The sequence below is a fragment of the Rhinopithecus bieti genome, unplaced genomic scaffold (genome assembly GCF_001698545.2).
Source record: "Rhinopithecus bieti isolate Rb0 unplaced genomic scaffold, ASM169854v2 scaffold_7888, whole genome shotgun sequence".
Lineage (NCBI taxonomy): Eukaryota > Metazoa > Chordata > Mammalia > Primates > Cercopithecidae > Rhinopithecus > Rhinopithecus bieti.
Window position 1 is genome coordinate 1,286,728 of NW_016805944.1, and position 11,441 is coordinate 1,298,168.

Genomic DNA, 11,441 nt, shown 5'->3' on the forward strand with positions numbered 1-11,441 from the left:
AAGAGAATCACTTGAACCCAGGAGGTGGAGGTTGAATGAGCTGGTATCACTGCACTCCAGCCTGGGCGACAGAGCAAGACTCTGTCTAAATAAATAAATAAATGAAAAAGAATAAAATAATTGCCCCCCCCCCCTTTTTTTTTTTGTAGAGACGAGGGTCTCACTTTGTTGCCCAGGCTGGTCTTGAACTCCTGGACTAAATCCAGTCTCCCGGCTGAGATTATAAGCATGAGCCACCGCAGCCAGCCTGGAAAATACGTCTTAAGGGGAGATTATCTAACTATCTAGTCAAGAGTAGAAGCCCTGAAATCCAATATATTTCAGTTCAAATCGTTTTCTTGGCTGTGTTGCCAGCGACAAGAGGCTTAATCTCTTTCTGCCTTATAAATTTAGGATGGTAATTCTTACTAGGGTTGTCTGCAGGGTGTCTGGCATATAGTTCTGATGTAATAAATATTTACTGAACACATATTTACGCTGTTCTAGGTGCTTGAACAAGGTACACAATTATCTCTGCCCTCGTGGGCTGCTGCTTCTTTTTTTTTTTTTTTGAGACGGACTCTCGCTCTCTTCCCCCCCACCGGCTGGAGTGCAGTGACGCGGACTCGGCTCACTGCAAGCTCCGCCTCCTGGGTTCACGCCATTCTCTTGCCTCAGCCTCTCTAGTAGCTGGGACTACAGGCGCCCGCCACCCCGCCCGGCTAATTTTTTTGTATTTTTAGTAGAGACGGGGTTTCACCGTGTTAACCAGGATGGTCTTGAACTCCTGACCTCGCGATCCGCCCGCCTCCGCCTCCCAAAGTCCTGGGACTACAGGCGTGAGCCACCGCGCCCGGCCTTCTTCTTCTTCTTCTTCTTCTTCTTTTTTTTTTTTTAAAGAAACGGCAGAGTCTCATTCTGTCACCCAAAAAGAGACGGCAGGGTCTCATTCTGTCGCACAGGCTGAACTGCATGGAGGGCGGTGGTGTAACCCTAGCTAACTGCCTCGAACTCCTGGGCTCGAGCGATGTGGAGCTGCTCTTCTGTGATGTGGACTAACTCCTAATGCATGGGACTTTCCTTCCTCCTAAGGCTTAATTTTCTCATTTGTAAATCAGGAGGTAAGAAGGGAGGGGATGGGCCTGGCGCCGTGGCTCAAACCTGTAATCCCAGCACTTTGGGAGGCCGAGGCGGGTGGATCACGAGGTCAGGAGTTCAAGACCAGCCTGACCAACATGGTGAAACTCCGGTTTTACAAAAAATACAAAAACTAGCCGGGCGTGGTGGCGGGCGCCTGTAATCCCAGCTACTCAGGAGGCTGAGGCAGGAGAATCGCTTGAACCCAGGAGGCGGAGGTTGCAGTGAGCTGATATTGCGCCACTGCACTCCAGCCTGGGTGACAGAACAAGATTCCGCCTCAAAAAAAAAAAAAAAAAAAGAAGAAGGAAGGGGATGACTTTGGAAAAGCACAAAGAGCTGTTAGCTATTGTGTTGATCGGCACAAATGAATCAATAAGTGTGCTCTTCCCCAACTCTCCACCCCTCAGCAACACCCTATTGCAATACTCTCAATTCCGTTCCCAAGGGCCCCGGGCAAAAATGGAGCCCTCCTGGCTAGACTCCATCTCCCAGCGCGCCCCGCGGGGAAGCGCCCTGCGCTTGCGCTGCCAAGTCCTCTACGGCTTTGTCTCCCGGGAGTTCGAGTCGTTCTTTTCCTCCGCCCGCCTAATTTGCTTCCCACCCCACCTCCACGCTTGACCGTGCTGCCTTCTGGGGTATGTAGTCCGTGGCTGCCCGGACTTCAATTCCCAGCGGGCTTCGGGACGAGAACCCGGAAGGGGAGGCTGGAGAGGAGCGAGTAGGGGAAACCCGCGTAGCTGAGGGAGATGCAGCGCGCGGCGATGGTGAGAGCCCAGGCGAGGGCCGGGGGCGCTGGAGAGTCGGGACGGGGGTTCGGGACCGGGTGACGAGGGGGAAGAGGCAGGGGCGAAAGAAGGGGCTGGGCTGAGGGGAGATTGCCTGGGGGAGGGGATTGGGAGGAATGGGAGCCGGAGGTAGTAGTAGAAGAATGGTGGCTTGGGGAGGGGTCTTGGAGGTGGGGTGGGAGTGGAGCTTTGGAATTGATTGTAAAGGGGCTCAGAGCTGGGAAAGTGGGCCCCGAGTTGGAGACGGGGCTGGACGTCCAGGTAGAGGCCCTGAAAGTGTCGATTTCGATAGGGGGTTAACCTGTGGCGAGTGTATGAGGATCACGGTTAGGATGAGTGAGGGGGTCTGGAAGCTCTAAGGGACAGGCGAACGGTGGACGCGATGGGTTGGGGCCTCTGGATCGGATTGGGGGCAGGAAGGCAAGTTGAGGAGGTGGGAGGGAGAAATCAGTGGTAGGAGAGTGTGGGTTCAGGCTCCAGGACTGAAGGTGGGGTGAGGAGTGTGAAATTAGGGGCGTGTATGTAGTGATGATTTCCCTAGTCCCGCCAGAGACTCCCGGTGAGCTGGACAGGCACAGAACTGTAGGATAATATGGCCAGAAAGGGCCATCCAGACAGACAGGCTTTTCACCCTCGCTTCCCCAGTGGAATTTAGAAGAGTGCAGTGGTTTATCCCTATGAGAAGTACAGCATTCACATCCCCTATTCTCCCACCCCTTTGTGCCATGGACAAATCTGTGAGCCTTAGTGCCCTTATCTGTAGTATGGGAACGGCAAGCATGCCTCTGAGAACAGGGTTAAAGGGAGTCATTAAAACCGTTACTATTAATGGGAGATCTGGGCTGTGAAGTTTCAGTCTCAGAGCTGTTGGTGGGAAGTTCTCCGCCCCGGAATGTGACTGGGTTACAGGTGCTAATGGATTTCCTCCTTTCCAGTCCAGTCCCAGAGGGCGTTTTCTCAAAAGCTGGCACTGATCTGGGCACACACCCCAGCTCAGAAGCATGTAGGGGCTCCCTACTGTGGATTACAGTTAACACTTACTGTTTTAGGAAATGCCTGGCCCTGTCCTTAGCTGTTTGTGTACATTAACTCATTTAATTCTGATAACACCCCTGAGGGGTAGGTGCTGTTATTTTCTCCATTTTATTGAAAGGAAACAGAAGTACAGAGAAATTAAGCAACTTTCCCAAGGCTATCCAGCATTAATTGCTAGACTCAGGATTCCGATCTTGGCAGCCTGGCTCAGAATCTGTGCTTTCAGCACTATAATTTAGTCCCCTCTCCATACTGAAATATACAATGTGATGAGTAGAGACAGAGAACAAAGCGGTCTAGAATATTAGTTCTGCCATTTACTTGCTATATGACCTTAGGCAACTCTTTTATATTTATTTATTTACTTAGAGACAAAGTCTACCTCTGTCACCAGTGGTATCTTGGCTCACCAGGAGCCTCTGCCTCCTGGGTTCAAGCGATTCTCCTGCCTCAGCCTCCTTGAGTAGCTGGGATTACAGGCTCATGCCACTATGCCTGGCTAATTTTTGCATTTTTAGTAGAAACGGGGCTTCGTCAGTTGGCCAGGCTGGTTTTGAACTCCTGACCTCAAGCCATCCACCCACTCCGGCCCCCCAGAGTGCTAGGATTATAGGCATGAGCCACCGCGCCCGGCCTATTTTTATTTTTTAAATTTTAATTATTATTTTTTTGAGATGGATTTTCGCTCTTGTTGCCCAGGCTGGAGTGCAATGGCGCGATCTCGGCTCACTGCAACCTCCGCTTCCCGGGTTCAAGCGATTATCCTGCCTCAGCCTCTTGAGTAGCTGGGATTACAGGCATGCGCCACCATGCCCAGCTAATTTTTGTAGTTTTAGTAGAGACACAGTTTCAGCATGTTGGTCAGGCTGGTCTCAAACTCCCGGCCTCAGGGGATCCACCTGCCTCCCAAAGTGCTGGGATTAACAGGCGTGAGTCACCGCACCTGGCCCTATTTTTATTTTTATGGGTTTTCTGTTTGTTTGTTTTGAGGCGGAGTTTAGTTCTTGTTGCCCAGGCGGAGTGCAATGGTGAGATCTTGGCTCACCCCAACCTGTGCCTCCTGGGTGCTTTGATTTTCTCTCCTCAGCTTCCCAAGTAGCTGAGATTGCAGGCATGCACCACCACATCTGGTTAATTTTGTATATTTAGTAGAGACAGGGTTTCTCCATGTTGGTCAGGCTGGTCTCGAACTCCCAGCCTCAGGTGATCTGCCTGCCCCAGCCTCCCAAAGTGCTGGGATGACAGGCGTGAGCCACCGCGCCCAGCCTTTTGTTTTTTATTTTATTTATTTATTTTTTTTGAGATGGAGTCTCGCACTCTCACCCAAGCTGGAGTGCAGTGGCGCAATCTTGGCTCACTGCAAGCTCCGCCTCCCGGGTTCACGACATTCTCCTGCCTTAGCCTCTTGAGTAGCTGGGACCACAGGCGCCCACCACCACACCCGGCTAATTTTTTTGTATTTTTAGTAGAGACGGGGTTTCACTGTGTTAGCCAGGATGGTCTCGATCTCCTGACCTTGTGATCTGCCGGCCTCAGCCTCCCAAAGTGCTGGGATTACAGGCGTTTCCTGTGAGCCATCACACCCGGCCTGCCTTTTTATTTTTTTAAAGACAGGGTCTCTCTCTCTCTGTTGCCTAGACACGCCGGAATGCAATGGCGCAATCATGACTCACTGCAGCCTCAACCTCATGGGCTCAGGCAATCCTCCCACCTCAGCCTCTCAAGTAGCTGGGACTGATTTTTTATTACGCACGGCTAATTTTTTATTTTTATTTCTGTAGAGACGCGGGTCTTACTATGTTGCCCAGGCTGGTCTCAAATTCCTAGGCTTAAGGGGTCTTCCTGTTTCAACCTCCAAAAGTGTTGGGATTGCAGGCATGAGCCACCACGCCTGGCCCTGGGCAAGTCTTTTGGGTTCTTCTCACCTATAAAATGGGATCAGTAACCCTAGGAAGGTGAGAGGTTCGGGAAGATAATGCAGTATAGTGGAACTTACTTTGTGAGCCCTTACTCCAATACTTATTGAAGGGCTCAGTGCACGTGAGTTGTTGGTTTTGAATGTTAGCAGGAAAGAGAAGGCAGTAGAGAGGAACCGAGAGGGAAGATGTCAGGCTGTCTCCTTTCTCTCTCATGTTGTCACCATATCCCTGCCCTCCACCCCTGGGCTCCTAAATCCAATTATGACTTCTGGAGAGGGTGCTTACAAACTGAATCTGTTTGGTTCAGTTTGTGGCGTGGTGGCTCATGCCTGTAATCCCAACATGTTGGGAGGCCAACACAGGCAGATTGCCTGAGGCCAAGAGTTCAATCGAGACCAGCCTGGCCAACATGGCAAAACCCCGTCACTATTAGCCGGGCGTGGTGGCGGATGCCTGTAGTCCCAGCTAGTCAGATTGCCTGAGGCCAAGAGTTCGATCGAGACCAGCCTGGCCAGCATGGCAACCCTGTCTCTATTAGCCCGGCATGGTGGCGGATGCCTGTAGTCCCAGCTAGTCAGATTGCCTGAGGCCAAGAGTTCGATCGAGACCAGCCTGGCCAACATGGCAACCCTGTCTCTATTAGCCGGGCATGGTGGCGGGCGCCTGTAGTCCCAGCTACTCAGGAGGCTGAGTCAGGAGAATCTCTTGAACCCAGGAGGTGGAGGTTGCATTGAGCCAAGATTGTGCCACTGCACTCCAGCCTGGGTGAAAGAGTGACTCTGTCTCAAAAAAAAAGAAAAAAGAAACTCAGTGTGTCCCCATTCCCATTCCTGTCCCCGCCAAATACCCAGTCTGGCCTTACTCCAGGTGTTTCAGTGAAGAGGAAATATTTCTAACTAGGTTTTTCCTGTTGTTGTTGTTGTTAGTTTGCTTTTGTTCATTTAGCTTTTGGGTCATTAAGGCCTCACTGGGCAGTTTGACAACTTTGTAAAATCACCTTGAAACAGTTTGGTTTATTTATTGTGAGCTTTCTGGGCTTAATTCAGTGACTGTGATAGTAAGCTTATGGTTGAAAACATTGACTTCAGAGAGGCCCAGGCTCAAATCCCTGCTTCTGTTGCTGTGTGTCCTTAGCCAAGCTGCACTCCCACTCTGGGCCTCAGTCTACTTTTCCTTTTTTTTTTTTTTTTTTTTTTTTTGAGACAGAGTCTCGCTCTTGTCCAGGCTGGAGTGCAGTGGCATGATCTTGGCTCACTGCAATCTCCAACTCCTGAGTTCAAATGATTCTTCTGCCTCAGCCTCCCGCGTAGCTGAGATTACAGACTTGTGTCACCACGTCTGGCTAATTTTGGTATTTTTAGTAGAGATGGGGTTTCACCATCTTGGCCAGGCTGGTCTCGAACTCCTGACCTCAGGTGATCCACCCGCCTCGACTTCCCTAAGTGCTGGGATTATAGACGTGAGCCACTGCTCCGACCTCTTTTTTTGTTTTGTTTTGAGCCAGTGTCTCACTTGGTTGCCCTGACTGGCATGCAGGGGCATGATCTTGGCTCACTGCAACTTCCACCTCCCAGGATCAAGGGATCCTCCCACCTCAGCCTCCTGAGTAGCTGGTACTGCAAGTGTGTGCCACCACGCCTGCCTAATTTTTGTAGAGTCAGCATTTCACCACATTGCCCAGGCTGATCTTGAACTCCTGACCTCAAGTGATCCACCCACCTTGGCCTCCCAAAGTGCTGGGGTTACAGGCATGAGCCCCGGTGCCCACCTGGCCTCAGTATTCTCATGTAAAAATGGGACCACATTTAAACTCTGAGCTTCTTGTAAGGAGCTGACGTGGTAACTGATGAGGTGGCATATATAAAATGCCTGGGGTATATTATGCTCTCATTAAGTGTGAGGTCCTCTTTTTTTTTTTTTTTGAGACTCCATCTTGCTTTGTCGCCCAGACTGGAGTGCGGTGGTGCGATCTCGGCTCACTGCAAGCTCCGCCACCCGGGTTCACGCCATTCTCCTGTCTCAGCCGCCCGAGTAGCTGGGACACAGGTGCCCACCACCATGCCCGGCTAAGTTTTTTGTATTTTTTAGTAGAGATGGGGTTTCACTGTGTTAGCCAGGATGGTCTCGATCTCCTGACCTTGTGATCCGCCCGCCTTGGCCTCCCAAAGTGCTGGGATTACAGGCGTGAGCCACCACGCCCGGCCTAAGTGTGAGGTCTTTCTGTGATTTTTATTCTTTCAAGAAAAGGTATTGAGGCTGGGCAAGGTGGCTCATGCCTATAATCTCAGCACTTTGGAAGGCCAAGGTGGGAGGCTGGGATTAACAGGGTGGCAGGATCAGTAGAACTCAGGAGTTTGAGACCAGCCTGGGCAACACAGGGAAAATTCATCTCTACAAACAAAAAAAAAATTTTTTTTTTTTTTAAAGACAGTCTCGCTTTGTCGCCCAGGCTGGAGTGCAGTGGCACGATCTCGGCTCACTGCAACCTCTGTCTCTCGGGTTCAAGCAGTTCTCCTGCTTCAGCCTCCCAAGTAGCTGGGATTACAGGTGTGCACCTCCATGCCCTGCTAATTTTTGTATTTTTAGTTGAGACGAGATGTCATCGTGTTGGCCAGGCTGGTGCCAAACTCCTAGCCTCAAGTGATTCACCCATCTCAACCTTCCAAAGTGCTAGAATTACAGGCATGAGCCACCTTGCCTGGCCATTTTTTTTTAGATGGAGTGTCGCTCTGTCACCCAGGCTGGAGTGTGGTGGTGCGATCTCAGCTCACCGTAGCCTCGACTTCCTGGGCTCAAGTGATCCTCTCACCTCAGCCTCCTGAGTAGCTGGGACTACAACTGCATGCCACCATACACAGCTAATTTTTGTATCTGTTTTGTAGAGATGGAGTCTTACTATGTTGCCCAGGCTCGTCTTGAACTCCTAGGCTCAAATGATCCGCCCGTCTTGGCCCTCCAAAGTGTTGAAATTACAGGCATAAGCCACTGCACCCAGCCTCAAATTATTTTTTTTTTAAAATTAGGCTTGGTGGCATGAGCCTATAGTCCCAGCACCTCTGGAGGCTGAGGTGGGAGTATCACTTGGGCCCAGGAGGTGGAAGCTGCAGTGAGCTCTGATTGTCCCATTGAACTATAGCCTGGGTGACAGAGTGAGACCATCTCAAAAAAAAAAAAAAAAAAAAATCAAAGCAACAACAAAAGAGAAAGAAAACAAAGAGAAAAATGGACTTTGGAGTCAGAGTGCCCAGCTTTGAATCTGGAAAATGGGGGTTCATTCCTTAGGTAGTCCGTGTGTTTATTTATTTATTTTAATTTTCTGAGACAAAGTCTGGCTGTGTTGCCCAGGCTGGAGTACAGTGGTACAGTCTTGACTCACTGCAACCTCTACCTCCTGGACTCAAGCCTTCCTCCTACCTCAGCCTTCCAGGTAGCTGGGACTGCAGGCGTGCGCCACCATGCCCAGTTAATTTTTTTTTAATTTTTTGTAGAGACAGGGTTTTGCCATGTTGCCTAGGCTGGTCCTGAACAACGAGACTCAAACTGTCAACCTGCCCAAACTGCTGGGATTACAGGCGTGAGCCACCGCACCTGGCCCACAAGTGTTTTAGTTATGTATTTATTTGTTCATTTATTTTTTGAGACAGGGTCTGGCTCTGTTGACTGGGCTGGAATGCAGTGGCACTATCTTGGCTTACTGTGACTTCCACCTCCTGGGCTTAAGCCATCCTCTCACTTCAGCCTCCAAAATAGCTGGCACTACAGGGGCATGCCACCACACCTGGCTAATTTTTGTAATTTTTGTAGAGATAAAAAATACATCCTGCCAAGGCTGGTCTCAATCTCCTGAGCTCAAGTGATCCACCCACTGCAGCCTTCCAAAGTGCTAGAATTATAGGGTTGAGCCACCGAGCCCAACCTATTTATTTATTTAGAGACAGAGCCTGTCTCTGTCGCACAGGCTGGAGTACAGTGGTGCAATGACAGCTTACTGCAGCCTCAACCTCCTGGCCTCAAGTGATCCTCCTGCCTCAGCCTCCAGAGTAGCTGGGACTGCAGGTGCTTGCCACCATGCCCGGCTAATTAAAAAAAAATTTTTTTGGCTGGGCGCGGTGGCTCACACCTGTAATACCAGCACTTTGGGAGGCCGAGGCGGGTGGATCACGAGGTCAGGAGATCAAGACCATCCTGGCTAACACGATGAAACCCCATCTCTACTAAAAATACAAAAATTAGCCAGGCATGGTGGCAGGCGCCTGTAATCCCAGCTACTCGGGAGGCTGAGACAGAATGGGGTGAACCCAGGAGGCAGAGCTTACAGTGAGCCGAGATCGCACGACTGCACTCCATCTTGGGCGACAGAGCGAGAGTCCGTCTCAAAAACAAAAACAAAAACAAAATTTTGTTGGTGGTGCACAGTGGCCTCATTCCTATAATCCCAGCACTTTGGGAGGCTGATGTGGGCAGATTTCTTGGGGTCAGGAGCGTGAGACCAGCCTGGCCAACATGGTGAAACCCCATCTCTACTAAAAATACAAAAATTAGCCGGGCGTGGTGGCGTGCGCTTGTAGTCCCAGCTACTCGGGAGGCTGAGGCACAAGAATAGCTTCAACCCGGGAGATGGAGGTTGCGGTGAGCTGAGATCGCACCACTGCAGTCCAGCCTGGGTGACAAACAGGTTTCCGTCTCAAAGAAAACTAAAAAAAAAAATTCTTTTGTAGAGACAGGGTCTTGCTGTATTGCCCAGGCTGGTCTCAAACTCCTGGACTCAAGTGATCCTTCCACCTTGGCCTCCCAAAGTGCTGGGATTACAGGCATGAGCCACAGAGCCCAGCCCACAAGTGTTAATAGAGCACTTACCACGTGCCACTGTCTGTACTGGGTGCAGACTCGACCCTGCCATTGGGGAACTCGCTGTTGTCATAATGGTAGGGAAGTTCTGCAGGTATGCGGGCATTTGGGCTCATTTTCAAGTTTGAGTTTCTCTATTCCTGGTTCATTTTCAGTCCCTTATGCCAGCTTTGCCTGCTTGTCACTGCTTTCATGGATTTTTTAACATTCTGTCTCCGGCCCTCATTGAATTATCCGCAAACCTATTGGTTTGGGAAAAAGTTTCCAGTCCCTCACTTGTCCCCAATCCTATGTGTCACCTCTGTCCACCCTGAGGTGATCTGACACTTTTTTGTTTTCCATTGCCTTCATTTATTTGTCTTACAGCATTTGTCTGCTTTCCAAGTTGTTTTGCCTTTTCTTAAAATCTTAAATTTGTTTTCAGCCTGTGCTTGTCTGAAGCTTACTCATACAAAATGGTATTTTTACCATCTTTATTTCAAAACCTGTGACATATACTAGGAAACGAAGAAGAAAATTGTATTTTTTACCACGTTTAATGGTATATTTCTAACTGCTATGGTAAAGCTGTCTTACTCCTAAAAGCACAAGTTTTCTTTTTTCTTTTTTTTTTTTTTAGACGGAGTCTCGCTCTGTCACCCTGGCTGGAGTGCTGTGGCCGGATCTCAGCTCATTGCAAGCTCCGCCTCACGGGTTCACGCCATTCTCCTGCCTCAGCCTCCCAGGTAGCTGGGACTACAGGCGCCGCCACCTCGCCCGGCTAGTTTTTTTGTAGTTTTAGTAGAGACGGGGTTTCACTGTGTTAGCCAGGATGGTCTCGATCTCCTGACCTCGCGATCCACCCGTCTCGGCCTCCCAAAGTGCTAGGATTACAGGCTTGAGCCACCGCGCCCGGCCTTTTTTTTTTTTGAGATGGAGTCCCCTCCTCTGTTGCCCTGGGTGGAGTGCAATGGCGCGACCTTAGCTCACTGCAGCTTCTGCCTCCTGGGTTCAAGCAATTCTTCTGACTCAGTCTCCCAAGTAGCTGGGATTACAGGCATGCGCCACCACGCCTGGCTAATTTTTTTGTTTGTTTGTTTTGTTTTTGAGACGGAGTTTTGCTCTTGTTGCCCAGGCTGGAGTGCAGTGGCGTGATCTCGGCTCACTGCAACCTCCATCTCCCAGGTTCAAGAGATGATTCTCCTGCCTCAGCCTCCCAAGTACCTGGGATTACAAGCATGTGCCACCACGCCCAGCTAATTTTGTATTTTTAGTAGAGATGGGGTTTTGCCATGTTGGTTGGGCTAGTCTCAAACTCCTGACCTCAGGTGGTCCACCTGCCTGAGCATCCTAAAGTGCTGGGATTACAGGAATGAACCACTGTGCCCAGCCCTGACCCTCCTCTTTTGCTATATTTGTTTCCTTATAACGCTGGCCACCATGATGCTTACTATGTATTTGTTGTCTCCTTTTCCAATTAAGTTTTTTGTTTGTTTATTTTTGAGACTGGGTCTTGTTCTTTCGCCCAGGCCAGAGTGCAGCGTCACAGTCTCTGCACTCATTGCAACCTCTGCCTCCCAGACTCAAGCAATCCTTCCACCTCAGCCCCCTGAGTAGCAGGGACTATAGCATGAGCCACCACGCCTAGCTAATTTTTGTTTTTGCCTGTGACTCTTTAGGATCACTTTAATTTCAGAATGGGAAATAAAGAGGGAAGTAGTCTTTGGCTCAGTTAGTGATTTTCAAAGTCTTTTTT

The 11,441-nt window shown here is 50.0% G+C and overlaps 1 protein-coding gene across 1 annotated transcript in view; it reads left to right on the plus strand.

Moving 5' to 3' along the window:
- Positions 1-1,811: 1,811 nt before the first annotated feature.
- FBXO46 (F-box protein 46) overlaps positions 1,812-11,441 on the plus strand; it is a 23,121-nt gene continuing 13,491 nt past the window's right edge. The window contains exon 1 of the mRNA XM_017874347.1: positions 1,812-1,883. The gene's annotated coding sequence lies outside the window, so the exon portion shown is untranslated. The remainder of the gene's footprint in view (positions 1,884-11,441) is intronic.